This window comes from Acipenser ruthenus, chromosome 28, assembly GCF_902713425.1.
Source record: "Acipenser ruthenus chromosome 28, fAciRut3.2 maternal haplotype, whole genome shotgun sequence".
Classification (NCBI taxonomy): domain Eukaryota; kingdom Metazoa; phylum Chordata; class Actinopteri; order Acipenseriformes; family Acipenseridae; genus Acipenser; species Acipenser ruthenus.
In genome coordinates, this window is record NC_081216.1 from 11,810,847 (window position 1) to 11,824,383 (window position 13,537).

Below are 13,537 nucleotides of genomic sequence, written 5' to 3' on the forward strand. Positions count from 1 at the left end.
GGTAACTCCACCTGCCTGTTTTTTATGGCATATTTTAATTTTTCAGTTCTCCGCTGTCTTTTGCTCTTCCGTACCCTAGTACTACCCTCCTCCAACTCTGCATGAAAGAATGGCATGTCTTGCAATGACGTAACTCCTGGTTCTAACCGCCTACTTTTAGACTGTGTAACCACTACATTACAGGGCTGGACCTGTTGCACCAGCTTCCCAAGAATAGGAATATCCTGGCCCAACAAAACTTGATATGGCAGTTCCTTCACTATACCCACAGTGACTAAAAAAGTTTGTCCCTCTATACCTAAATAAACATCAGCTGTAGGATAACCTTTTACGTCCCCATGCACACACCTAATTCCTAGAGCAGCCCCCTCATTGAAACAATCACTAGAAACTAATCCTTCCTTCACCAGTGTCTGGGAGCTTCCAGTATCTAATATAGCGTGTACCTTCTTTCCATTCAAGGCTATCTCAGTTATCTGTTCCAACCCCCTTCTCCTATCTCCCTCCTCACTAGGTCTGGGCACATAACTAACATTTGATGGCTTTTCTTTTCTTAATGGGCAACTTGGCTTAATATGTCCTTTTCCACAATTATAACATATTATTTTCTTATCAACTTTACCACTTTGCATGGGATATGTATTAATTCTACTAAATTGACCAACACCCTGTCCCGGTCCCTCAGACTTACCCGGTCCTGTAGAGCTCGACCCACGGGCGTAGGAATAGATCTTATATCCTCTCCGAGCTGATACAAACACATCTGCTAGCCGCGCTGCCTCCCGAGCTGTTGCTGGATCATGTTCTTTAATCCAGATCCTCACTTCTGTATTAATCATACGTAGAAACTGTTCCAAGATTATTAGTTCTCCTATCTCCTCTTTGGTATGTTTCTCTGGCTGTATCCACTTCTTATACTGCTCTTCCAATCGCACATAGAGCTCCTTTGGTGTCTCTCCTTTCAATATTTCTGCAGAACGGAACCGCTGTCTGTAAGTGTCGGAGTTAATCTCATATTTTTTTTAAATTGCCTTTTTCACTTTATCATAGTCCGTGGTGTCTTCAATATTCATGGCTACAAAAGCACTACGAGCCTTTCCTGTGAGTAATGCAACTAAACGTATGGCCCAGTTTCCTTTATCCCACAAACAAGCAGTGGCTACTCTTTCAAAGGTGGTCAAAAACTGCTCAATGTCATCTTTATCTTCCAATTTTTGTAATTTTGGGTCTCTCCAGTCACATCTTGGACCTCTCCCTGGCTCTGTGACATGTTCCGAATCTCCGAAAGTGTTGTCTCTGCTGCCTGTTTCCTCATGCTCCCTTTGAAGACCTCTCGCCACCTCCACTTGCAGCTGCCCAAACTGATGCTGTATGATCTTCCATCTTTGTTCTTGTCTTGCTTCTTCTCTTTCCATACGCTCCTCTCTCCTCTCCTGAGCTTGGAGGTATGTGTTAAACATTCCAGCGAGCTCTGCCATTCCTGGCTCCCGACTGGTGGCTGAAACTGGCCTTGGGCCCTCAGACTCTGTGGTCACCTGGGCTGCAGCCATCTCCACTTCCCCAGTCTCCTCTGCTGCAGTCTCCTCTAGTTGGCGCCGTTTCGCTGGCATTCTACTGACTGCTGCCGTTCTCCCACTTTAACTTGCCTTCTGTAGTCTTTTCGTGCCATTTACTTTCTGCTACCAATCACTGGAACATCCCACCGCTGCCACCATTTGTAGGGTTGGTCGAGTGATCTTATGGTGTAGTGCAGAACGGCAGAAAAAGGTAGACAGACAAGTTGAGTCGATAGAGGATTTGTCCAAACTTTATTTGGAATAAAGTGGCCCAGTGCAACAAACAAACTCCACCAAAAATAACTAACTTATTTTGTTTTCTTTAACATACAAAAAAAAAAAAAATTAAACAAACCAAACTTCTTTTAGTAGGCTAAAACTATTACCTCCAGCATTATACGCTGTACCTGATACCAGCTATCCCCATCCTCTCTCCAACTGAATCCCTTTATAGAGCCACCCATCTGTAACTCCTCCCCTGGGACTCAACCAAGATTACTAAAACCCCATTCATAAGTTACCATACAAATATACTTTACCATTAAATATCAATAACTAGTATAAACATTAAAATTCAAATCTTGCAGAAATTATTGCCCAAACCCATAACTAAATAGCATGTGGCTTAGTTTACATAATAACTACTCCCCCCTGCTACTACTGGGTGCATCCAAAGGTCCAGCTATTAACAGCAATACGGTAAATAAAACTCAAAGTGCCCGCATTACATCACTTTTGGTAACCCGAAGTTATATTAGTCTCCGCCCACAAAATGGCGCCTTCTATCTCCACCCTTCTGCTGAATGGTAAGTATTTCTAATCTTCTTTTTTTTTTCTTTAAATTAGTCTTTATTTAAAATAGTTAATTTTAAAACACCACAACACTCCTCCGTGCAACTAACAGCAAGAAAATATGTGCAAATATACCGTACATTTATTTAAGCTTTGCGCGTGCTAATGCTGATCGGACAGCAAGCGGAAAAATGTGCACCTTTTCCCGTTTGCTGGGAGATTAAACTGCATTCAGCACACATTAATTTATTTATTTATGTTTTTAACTTAACCTTTCTGTTCTGGCCTGTTTTCTTTTCCCCTCCATCACCACCATCATTACCCCGTGTATCACGGCCCTTCACCATACAAAGGTAAGTGTTTTTATTTTTATTTTTTTATTTTTTTTTAACCACACAATACAATACATTAGTACAAAATGAAACCATGCTGTCCCCGTCTCAACAACGGTATTCATTTCTTTCATCGTTGCCGGGTTACAACAAATAGTCCAAGTTCAATCGAGCTGTAAATAAGTATTTCAGCATCCCGATATCATTCCATACACAGTTCACATGGGACGGACGCGGCACCGTCACACACCGATATAAGGAAAACAAAACACAATCTGCAATCGGCAGTTTTGGTTATTTTAGCCGCTAACGTACACCGATATTCATGCTTGAATTTCTTCCAGCACAGAACGTATGTTTGGTCAGGCGCGCTTACTAATGACGCAAGAAAACTGAGACAGTCATTTTCCCAGTGCTGTGTAACGTGCGAACAACCTGCAGTAAATATGTCTCAAAAGTGTTTGGATTTTTTTTAAATATTTGAAGACAACAATAGGATAGCTGAGTTGTGTGCAGCAGAACAGAGTTGAGGCTACACTAATCCCAACGATTCTGTGAGTAAATTATTATTTGGATGCTTTTTATTTTTTTTTAATTTAGTTGTTGCCAATTATATTTATTATTTTCTCCCAATTTGGAATGGACAATTGTTTTTTTAAGCTCAGCTCACCGCTACCATCCCTGCGCTGACTCGGGAGGGCACACACTGTCCTCCGACGCATGTACCATCAGCTGACCGCTTTTTTTCACACTGCAGACTCACCATGCAGCCAACCAAGAGCTACAGCATCGGAGGACAACGCAGCTCTCGGGCAGCTTACAAGCAAACCCACAGGTGCCTGCCAGACTATAGGGGTCACTGGTGCGTGGTGAGGCGAGGACACCCTGGCCGACTGAAACCCCCCGGTGATGCCCAGCCAATTGTGCGCCGCCCCCTGGGAGCTCCTGTCCACAGTGGCTGTGGAATAGCCTGGACTTGAACTGGCGATGTCCAGGATATAGAGTGCATCCTGCACTCCACGTGGAGCGCCTTTACCGGATGCGCCACTCGGGAGCCCCTTTCGGATGCTTTTTTTAAAAAAGCTTTCTTCTTTGAACAGTTAAGACTCTGGAATGTTTGCCTGCCCCATACTGCCAACATTCTCTCCGTGTCCGAACAGTAAAACAAGTCATCTAAGTTAGCACAGACTGTCAGGTCTATTATTATTATTATTATTATTATTATTATTTTTGCATAATGTACTTCAAAGTGGTCTTTTGTAATTTGTGTTTTTCTTAATCTGCATTGGTTGTGGGTGTATTCGGCCTGGTCCGACATAGGACCGCAAAGGGTTAACAATACTGGTTCAGGCAGTGTTGTAAAATTCGAGTTGGAAAGAAAACGGCAAAAAAAAAAATCAAAAACAAAAAGGACAGAGGGACAGATGACACAGTTAGTTTGTAGCTAGAGCAAGTACAGTTTTTCGACCATATATACCATACAGATATGCTTTAAAATCATACATAGGGTAAGAAATACAGACAAACATAAGAAATAGGAGAGTTGTAACTGCATAAGACTTATAAGTCGTAGTTAAACTGAAGACTGTTTGTATGCAGCTGTATTGTTGCTGAACATATTGCTGTACAACAATGGAAGGATTATCCACCCGTTTGACTGCCATGGATGTAAGTAAATAAAACATATTGTTTCTGAAGTTTGAAAAGTCTATATGCCTGGAATTATTATATACGAAATAAGAATTTAAACTAATATGCGAAGCACAGTAACTGGATGATGCATCGTAATGTATAAGCAACCTAGACTACAAACTCTGAAGTGGTACATTTGTTTATTAAGAAGCCACCACACATTCCATATTTTATTCATTTGTCCTGGTGATGTATTTCGAGCTTGTAACACATCTTCAGTACTGCTTGTACCAAAATCTCCAATTTCATATTGGTAAATTTCAGTTTTCTCTTCCGAGCATCCTCATCACCATGGCTAGTACCAGGCTGAGGTCTTTGTGTGCCATTCATTTTCTTTTGGAATGTGTAGCCTACACACACAGGATTGACCCAAACCCGCTATTTATTGTGAGAGGTGTGTAATTCTCCATCGCTAATTGCGATGATGGGTATTTAAATTGGTTGATTGTGGAGTCCCCTGCTTCACCGAATTAGTCTTATATAATAGGTTGTTATTTTGATGCTGAGTGCGGTCGTACTGAACACGCACATTACGTGGCTTTTTGCGGTCGGTTTTTCCCCTTTATAAATTTGGGCCTGAGTGTTTTGTAAATATCCGTTGTATTATAATTAAGCACTATATTTTTTTCAATTTGGTTTATAATGTTGTAAAACACGTTTTAGTTTAAGTCAACATTTTAAATCTAACAATTATTTTTTTGTAGTTCTTTGTAAAATATGGTGCTGTATCGCAATTATCATGATAATACCCCACAGAATAATCGCCTGAGAGAATTTTCATATCGTGACATCCCTGTTTTTATTAGTACAAATGCAAAATGTTATTTTTGTGTGACTGTTGTAAAACAAATGTATAAATTGCTGTCAAGCACACAGTATAATACTACGTTATTCTTTGTATTCATTTTCTGAAGTAAATGCAACAAGTAAACAATACCTGTTAATTTTTGTCATAAATACAACAAGTAAATGATATCTGTTAATTTTTTAACATGTATAATTATAAAACAGATTAAATATACGTCCTATTTCTTGTTCTAGTAGTTTACAATAGCTTACCTGCACTAGCTATTATTATCGGTATCAGACAAGAAAATCAATTTGGAACAGATGTTTTGTACAATACTAAAAAAACCAGCAGGTTTTAATGTAGATAAAAACATTTTTCCATGCGCCTAACAGATACATATGCAGCAAAATCCAGAAATCCTATATCAGGCTAATTAAATGGCCTTTTCTGAGTTTGCTGGCTGACGCAAGAAGATTGTTGACACAATGGAATCCAAGTTCTTTATTATTTTAATTAATCATTATTATGGAAAACATCATCTCAGGCATACAATCGGTGTAAACGGCAACATCTATTGTACTGACAGGGGATAGTAACCATAATGGAGCACTTGAAATTGAATCACATTTAACTGCAAAGCGCTTCGTTTGATTCACATTGGTAGACCCATTTGTGGTTTAAAAGATTTTGAGGGCTTCACTTTTTCCATAACTAAGTGAGCTGGCATTCTTAATGACTGCTGAGATCTGAGGGCATCATTTTGTCAGAGAGAAATATGCAGATGTGCCAATGCTCCCAATAATATTATCGGGAGACTCCTGACATCAGTCCTTGATCTCCTGCCTCCAGGGTAGAGTGCCTCAATATCATTACATTAACTGTACAAATCTATTTGTTTCTGTGTTAGATTTTCATTGACCAGGCTTGACATCATTGCACTTCCTAAAGACAACTCTGTGACTTTACCAAGCACTGTCTATTGTTTGTTCACTAATTTCTATAAAGAACATTGAACAAAATTGAATGTATGTCTATTAAATGTGTGTGTCTTTCACATAAGAAATTGTGAGACCTGTCTAATATTTGGTAGGATTTTTCTAAGTTATTTTCTTCATATATAAGTGTCTGTAACAGGGGAGATCTGGGCTGACTATGTGGCACATGTGTGGTACTGCAGGAAGAGGGCAGCAGTCTCGTAGGATCTGCCTGTCAGTCATGGCGATGACACGGAGAGGTGGGGAAGAGGGTGTGTGGGCTTTCCCTCTCTCCGAGTGGCTGAGAGGCGGGCCTTGGGAGATTGCTCAGCCCATAAGAACTGCTTGGTTGTGCATTCGGGTGGCCGTGATTGGGAATAAAACGAGAAGTTTAAAGTGCAGATTGTTTCTGTACAGTGGAGCATGGAAATTGGATACGTTCCGAGCGACCAAAATACTGTGTTTTATTTTCCTTTTTCATTTCGCCTTTTATTTTCGTTATTATTTTGAGCACCTGTGAGTGCGCCAGTTTGTTTGTCTGTTTACCAGCATTGGTATTTCTGTGGTCCTGTGTACCGTTGCTGGTACTCAGGCCACGGACAACAGCGCCCCCTGCGGGCTAAAAGAAAAAGAATAATAAAACTGGGCACCAGTGCGGAGTTGTCAAATAAAACTTCTGTCTACCGTGTGTGTCAGTGAATTGCCCACCATCCTTCCACAGTGTCCCTAGGTGATTATTCCCTATTGCAATACATGTGTGGAGGGCAGCAGTGTGGAGTAGTGGTTAGGGCTCTGGACTCTTGACCGGAGGGTTGTGGGTTCAATCCTCAGTGGGGGACACTGCTGTTGTACCCTTGAGCAAGGTACTTTACCTAGATTGCTCCCGTAAAAACCCAACTGTATAAATGGGTAATTGTATGTAAAATAATGTGATATCTGTATAATGTGAAATAATGTATAATGTGATATCTTGTAACAATTGTAAGTCGCCCTGGATAAGGGCGTCTGCTAAGAAATAAATAATAATAATAAATAATAATAATGTGCAAAAGAAAGGTATGTTCCTGCAACTTAGTTTTGTTCTAATTGTATAGGGCTGCATTCATAAAGCATGCCTGTCTCTTAAGCATTTGTAAACCATCTAGCTGTGTTTAAACACTGTGTCTGTTTGTAGCTGCTTATTCGTAACACATGTATCTCTGCACGTGCTTAAGCCTATTCTAGATTTTCGGCCCAGCTCACCAAAATACAATAGAATCTGTTAATCAAGGGTAGGGCTTGTTTAAGAACTGATCTTCAGCTCTTCCAGTCACATTTATGCAGAGTTAAAACAAATAGTCATTCTTTTTTTTTTTTTTACTTTTCTACTAATTTAAATAAACACTTAAAATGTAATAATACAAAAATACAAGAAATCTAGCCCTTGAATGGGGCCTGAACTGTGCTTTTAGAAAAGTCCCAAAACTACCAAAAGTCATAAATGTACAGACAGATAAACCAGAAAAGTTAATGATGGATTTGGAACTAGTAAAAGTTTATTTTCATTTTATGAGGGAATAGCTACTAATAACATTTTGGAAGCCAGTTAGCTCATAAAAACGTTGTTTTTTTCTGTTCAGCTTGGTAAACGAAAAGTCCCAAACCTGATGTAAAATGGTGTAACAAGATTTTTCCTCTGAGTTTGGGGATTTCTTGGGTAAAGGATAATAATAATAATAATAATAATAATAATAATAATAATAATAATAATAATAATAATAATAATAATGTGGCTAAAGTTATTTTTGTATTATGTTATGAAAACGTAGTTAAACATTTATATTTATGTAACATACACAAATCATTCTATTGCTAAACATAGGATATTCTAATAACATAGGATATTATAATTACAGAACACAGTCTGAGAACTGCAGTTGTGTACAATCAGTTGTCAGAAGGAACGAGCTCTGTACTGCCTTGTAAAGAGTATTACCTTACAGAACCTTCAAATGAGTTAAGTGAGCTGCATTATATATTCCTACTGATATTTATAGCAAATGTAAACTAGGGTTTGTTTGTTACCCCTCCCATGACAGAAATATTCATGGATTTTCATGAAATATTAATAAGAGTGAACTGGAAAGGCAGCGCTCTCTTCTGCTATCCTTGATTGGTGTACATAATACAAATAAATCTAAACCTAGCATTAGCATACATGCAAACCCAGCGTCAAGGACACAGTGATTTGTTCTTGATTTATTGGTTTATATTAGTAATGGTGGCACTGTACACCTTCCACTCCATTTCTGATCACTGTGCTTCATGAATAGCTGGTCCTGTGCATTACATCCTGACATTGTATGTGATAAATACCTGACATCCCTACAGCCTGTGTAACTGTAGTCCAGATGTTGTTTTTCCTCTCAGTGTCCTTGTAGTACCTGTTCTTTAGATCAACTCTGAGTGATGCAAAACTTCAATTATAAGTGGCTCATCCATGCTGAAGTATCATACAATCAGCTTAACATTTGCATAACTGTACAAGCAAAAAAAGACAAACAAAATTGCAATGTTACAAAACCTTACAACATGTATTAGTAGTAATACTTCAGTTATCAGTCAATAAGCATTGAGTGTGTGTAACACCTATAATATAAACACAGGCTTCTTGAAGCAAAATTGGTCTATAAAAAGATGTACTCAGTGATGAGACTCCAGTTCCCTATCCATTGGTAATATGTGTCGGAAATCAACTGGCACTGTGTATATTAAGAGATAGAAGGGTATGGCAATAGGGTAACAATTTAAACTAATGGCTGCAAATTCATAAAGAAATCCCATGGCATTTCTCAGGAATAACCCCTGAATATCTTAGCTCCACACATTGAGGTTTTTTTATTTATTTTCCTTTTACACTTAAATTACATTTACTTTCATATTGCATGTCCCTGGGCTATTTCACTTTAATATAGGGGCATTTTCAACAGAACATAAGAGAAAGTAGGAAATCCAGCCCAAGGCAGAATTGCAAACCTTTTACTCAATGCAGTAATATAGTATCTTTAAAATACATGATAAAGATTTAGGGCATTTTATGCAGCAGTATCTTTAAATAACTGCACACAGTTGGTTTACGTTTTTGGGTTTACAGGTATTTTTTTCTTTTTGGGAGAGAAATTCTCCTTCAAAATTCCTAATGACCTGAATATTAAAAGATGGGAGGGTATGTTTAAATGTGTCTGTCACCATTCCAATTTGGTGCAACTATTGACATTGCAACAGTCTCTTGACACAGGGGTTGTACCAACAGACTAGAAAATTGCAAACGTAATACCGATCCACAAAAAGGGAGACAAAACCGAACCAGGTAACTACAGACCAATAAGCCTGACTTCTATTATATGTAAATTTATGGAAACTATAATAATATCTAAAATGGAAAATTACCTATATGGTAACAATATCCTGGGAGACAGTCAGCATGGTTTTAGGAAAGGGAGATCGTGTCTAACTAACCTGCTTGATTTTTTTCAGGATGCAACATCGACAATGGATAATTGCAAAGCATATGACATGGATTATTTAGATTTCCAGAAAGCTTTTGACAAAGTCCTGCATAAAAGATTGATTCTCAAACTGAATGCAGTAGGGATTCAAGGAAATGCATGCACATGGATTAGGGCATGGTTAACATGTAGAAAACAGAAAGTACTGATTAGAGGAGAAACCTCAAAATAGAGCGAGGTAACCAGTGGTGTACCACAGGGATCAGTATTAGGTCCTCTGCTATTCTGATATATATATATATATATATATATATATATATATATATATATATATATATATATATATATATATATATATATATATATATATATATATAATTTGGTTTCATGTGCACTTGTTATGTTTCACACTTTATTTTTGTTCATTACCCAAATGGAGGCACTTGTGTTGCTTATTTTATTTTTGTGTTGTGTATTTATTTGTTAAGTGTGTGTTATTATTTGTACAACAGCACGAGTCAATAGAATGTGAAACTAGTCCCATTCCCCAATTTTGAATGCAGCAAGGTGTTTTCTATTTGCAACAATTAACTATCATTGACAGTCCATTTTCAAAAAGGGAACCAAAAGTACAGGAAGGGGAGCGTGTGGTTCCAGGGGGAACTGAATGGAGGACACAGGAAGTTGAACATCCCATTAACCAATCATCATTCAGTTTACTGAGACCGTGGTTATGTAGTGTCACGCAATACTCTCACCTCCTTTATGGTTTGAAAAAAGAGCGCCCGAGAAAAACGAGTGACTGAGATTGAGATGGAGAATAACGTTGGAGTTTTCAGATGGGAGGTAAACTAATCTGGCATATTTCTCATGTAATAAATGTGAAATGTTTAAAAATAGGGGGAAAAATACCATCCTCGCTTGCTGGATAAATATACATATAAAGTATCTGACATTTGCAAACTCAACTGACATTTATTCCAGAAAGCTTTAATATAAAATAAATAAATACAATTACATAATTGAGAACCGTTAAATGCGATCATTAATTCAATATTTGTGCAATACTGTATATTCTATGGTGATTAGCATGTGTTTATCAGGTTCCTTGTGTAATTGTGCATGTCCTAAAGTCATATTTTGCCATTGAGGTAATAAATAGTCACTCCGTGGAGATCTCTGAGGAAACGGCAATTATACAGTGCTCCACTCCGCTGTAAGTTTAGCGCTGCACCTGCTGTGTGATTCCCACACTGCAACTGTCTGTAGGCACCACACCGTTGCAAGCTACGCGCTGTTTTGGCTGTGTTTTGGCTGTTTCAGACTAGACACACAGCCCAGTACCCTTGGTGCTTGAAGCCCTTGGTACTTGGTGCCCAGTGCTTCAGCACCCCAGTGTCTCGGCCTCAAAGCCCTTGATACCCTTGGATCCTTGGTGCCTCAGAGCCTCGGTGCGTCGGTGCTTTGGTGGCTCAGTGACCTACAGCCTCGATGCCTCTGTGCTTCAGCACTTCGGCACTCAGGAGCTTCCCTCATCGGTGGCCTCTGTACCTTCGGTGCCCTGGTGCTCCATAGCCTCGGTGCCTTGGTGCTTCAGCATCCTCGGTGCCTCGAGGCATCGGTGCTTCAACGCATTTGGCACTTTTAAGCTCCCCGGTGCTCTATAGCCTCAGTGCCTCTGTGCTTTGGCATCCTCAGTGGCACCAGGCCTTGATGCCTCGGCTCTTCGACATTTTAACGCTCCGTGCATCAGTGTCTTCAGTGCCTTCGGTGACCTAGAACCCCCGTGCCCCAGAGCCTCAGTGCTTCGACACTCTCGGTGCTTAAGTGCTCCCTGTATCAATGCCCTCGGTACCTTCGGTGCACTATAGCCTTAACACTTCGGCTCCGTCAACGCTTCGGCTCTATCGATGCTCCAGAGCTTCGACGCCTCTGTGCTTCGGCGCCTGTGGTGCATCGGTGGCTTTGTGCCCCTCTGTGTATTTTGTACCTCGGTGCATTAGCACCTCCCAGTGCTCCAGAGCCTTAGGGCCTCGGTGCTTCGACACTTTTGGTGTTCGAGAGCCTGCATACTACTTCGGTACCTTCGTGTACTCAGTGCCCAAAGCTTCGGTGCCTAGGAGCCATGTCAGGCTTTCAACCTTGCACGTCCTGCAGGGCAAGCACATATTGTGTGTCCAGTGCTTGGGCAGGCAGCACGCGTCTTCTGCCATAGAAGACAGGACGTTCTGCCCCATCTGCCCCAACTCCATGGAGAGAACCCTGCAAAGGAGGTTAGCAGAGTTCACAGGCGAGATCTCTACGGTCGAAGAAACATCTGTGGCATCAGTGGCCCCATCCTTCTCCCTCCTCCACTTGCCTTCGAGCCCTTTGCACAGCATACAGTCTCCAGCCCATCGAGCTCACAGCCGCTCAGGCTGTCCTTCAAGGAGCAGCAAGCGGTCATTTCGGGCCTGAAAAACCAGATGGCGCAGGTCCTAGAATACCTGGTCAGGCAGCAGGCTATTGCCCCTGCTCCTGCCCCAGCTCCGCCTCTGGCACCTGTCCCAGAACCGATCCTGCCTTCACTGGCGGTCGATCTGGTTCTCTCAGAGCGGGACGTGGCGATGAGCAAGGAGGAACAGGACGCGATCTCCATCGAGGCATCCTGGGATGGGGAGGCGATCGGTCAACCAGAGGTCCAGGAGATGTCTCAGGAGGCAGGTCAAAGTTCTGAGGTTGCCTCTGAAGCTGATGTGACCCTTTCCTCAAGCTCAGTTCGGGTACTCATGGAACGAGCCTCCAAATTCCTCCAGGTTCCCTGGGAGGCAGAGCCTAAACAACACCGGTCTGTATTTAGACCGGCGCAAGCTTCCTGGATTTTCTGGAGGAGGTTTAGTCTTCCTGGCAATGGGCGACAGGAGCACCGAGTGTATCCAATAGCGCAGCCCCTCTAACCTTCTTGCAAGGTGCAGGAGCGCTGGGGCTAACACAGTTTCCGCCGGGCTTTGGTGCGAGCCCCTCCAGTGGGAGGCCTGTCCAAGGATCCTGTATGCCCTACCTGGATGGCAGGCCTGGTGGTGGCGTGCAGACAGCTGTGGCTGTCTCAGGCGAGGGTCCGCCTTATTGGACACACCAATCTCCCCTGGCCATACCTACGGGCCAGCAGCTTATAGAGAGCGAGAGGTGTCTCAGCAGGTGGCTGCAATGTTCCCCTCCTGTGCCCCTGCACGAAACAGGGGGAAACACTGGCGTCCGGCGGTTACTACGATAACCCGGACAGTTCCAATCCCCACTGCTCCACTGGGTGACCTGAGGCATCGTCTCCAGGTCTTTGTGGCAGCTTATACTTGGGACCGCAAGGACGGGGAAATGCCGAAGGTGCGGCCCAGCACTCAGGGAGACAGTTCCGGGGGAACCGTCCCAGGCAGCCTCCAAAGCAGGCTTTACTCCAGCCCCAGCAGGGGCCCTTAATGGTTGTGGCCTCAGACCCACCTGTTCACACAACACCAGCTTCAATACTGGTGCAATTGCACCTCAGACTCTTGGGTGGTCACCACCATACACACTGGTTACGCACTGCAGTTCTGCACGGGACCTCCTCCCCTTCGAGGGATCACGGTTGCATCCGTGAATGACCCTCTCCAGGTCTTGGCTAGCAGGCAAGAAGTAAGAACATAAGAACATTACTGGGGAGTTGGTTCCAGACCCTCACAATTCTTTGTGTAAAAAAGTGCCTCCTATTTTCTGTTCTGAATGCCCCTTTATCTAATCTCAATTTCTGACCCCTGACCTCTCTTCTTTCAGGTCGAAAAAGTCCCCTGGGTCGACATTGTCAATACCTTTTAGAAGTTTGAATGCTTGAATCAGATCACTGCGTAGTCTTCTTTGTTCAAAACTGAATAGATTCAATTCTTTTAGCCTGTCTGCATAC

General features: G+C 41.8%; 1 long non-coding RNA gene across 1 annotated transcript; it reads left to right on the plus strand.

The window, feature by feature from the left end:
* Window positions 1-1,989: 1,989 nt before the first annotated feature.
* On the plus strand, window positions 1,990-4,386 carry LOC131701995 (uncharacterized). The gene is made up of 2 exons (XR_009309225.1): window positions 1,990-2,362; window positions 3,438-4,386. It is a non-coding gene; the product is annotated as an uncharacterized LOC131701995 (long non-coding RNA).
* The last annotated feature ends 9,151 nt before the right edge of the window (window positions 4,387-13,537 follow it).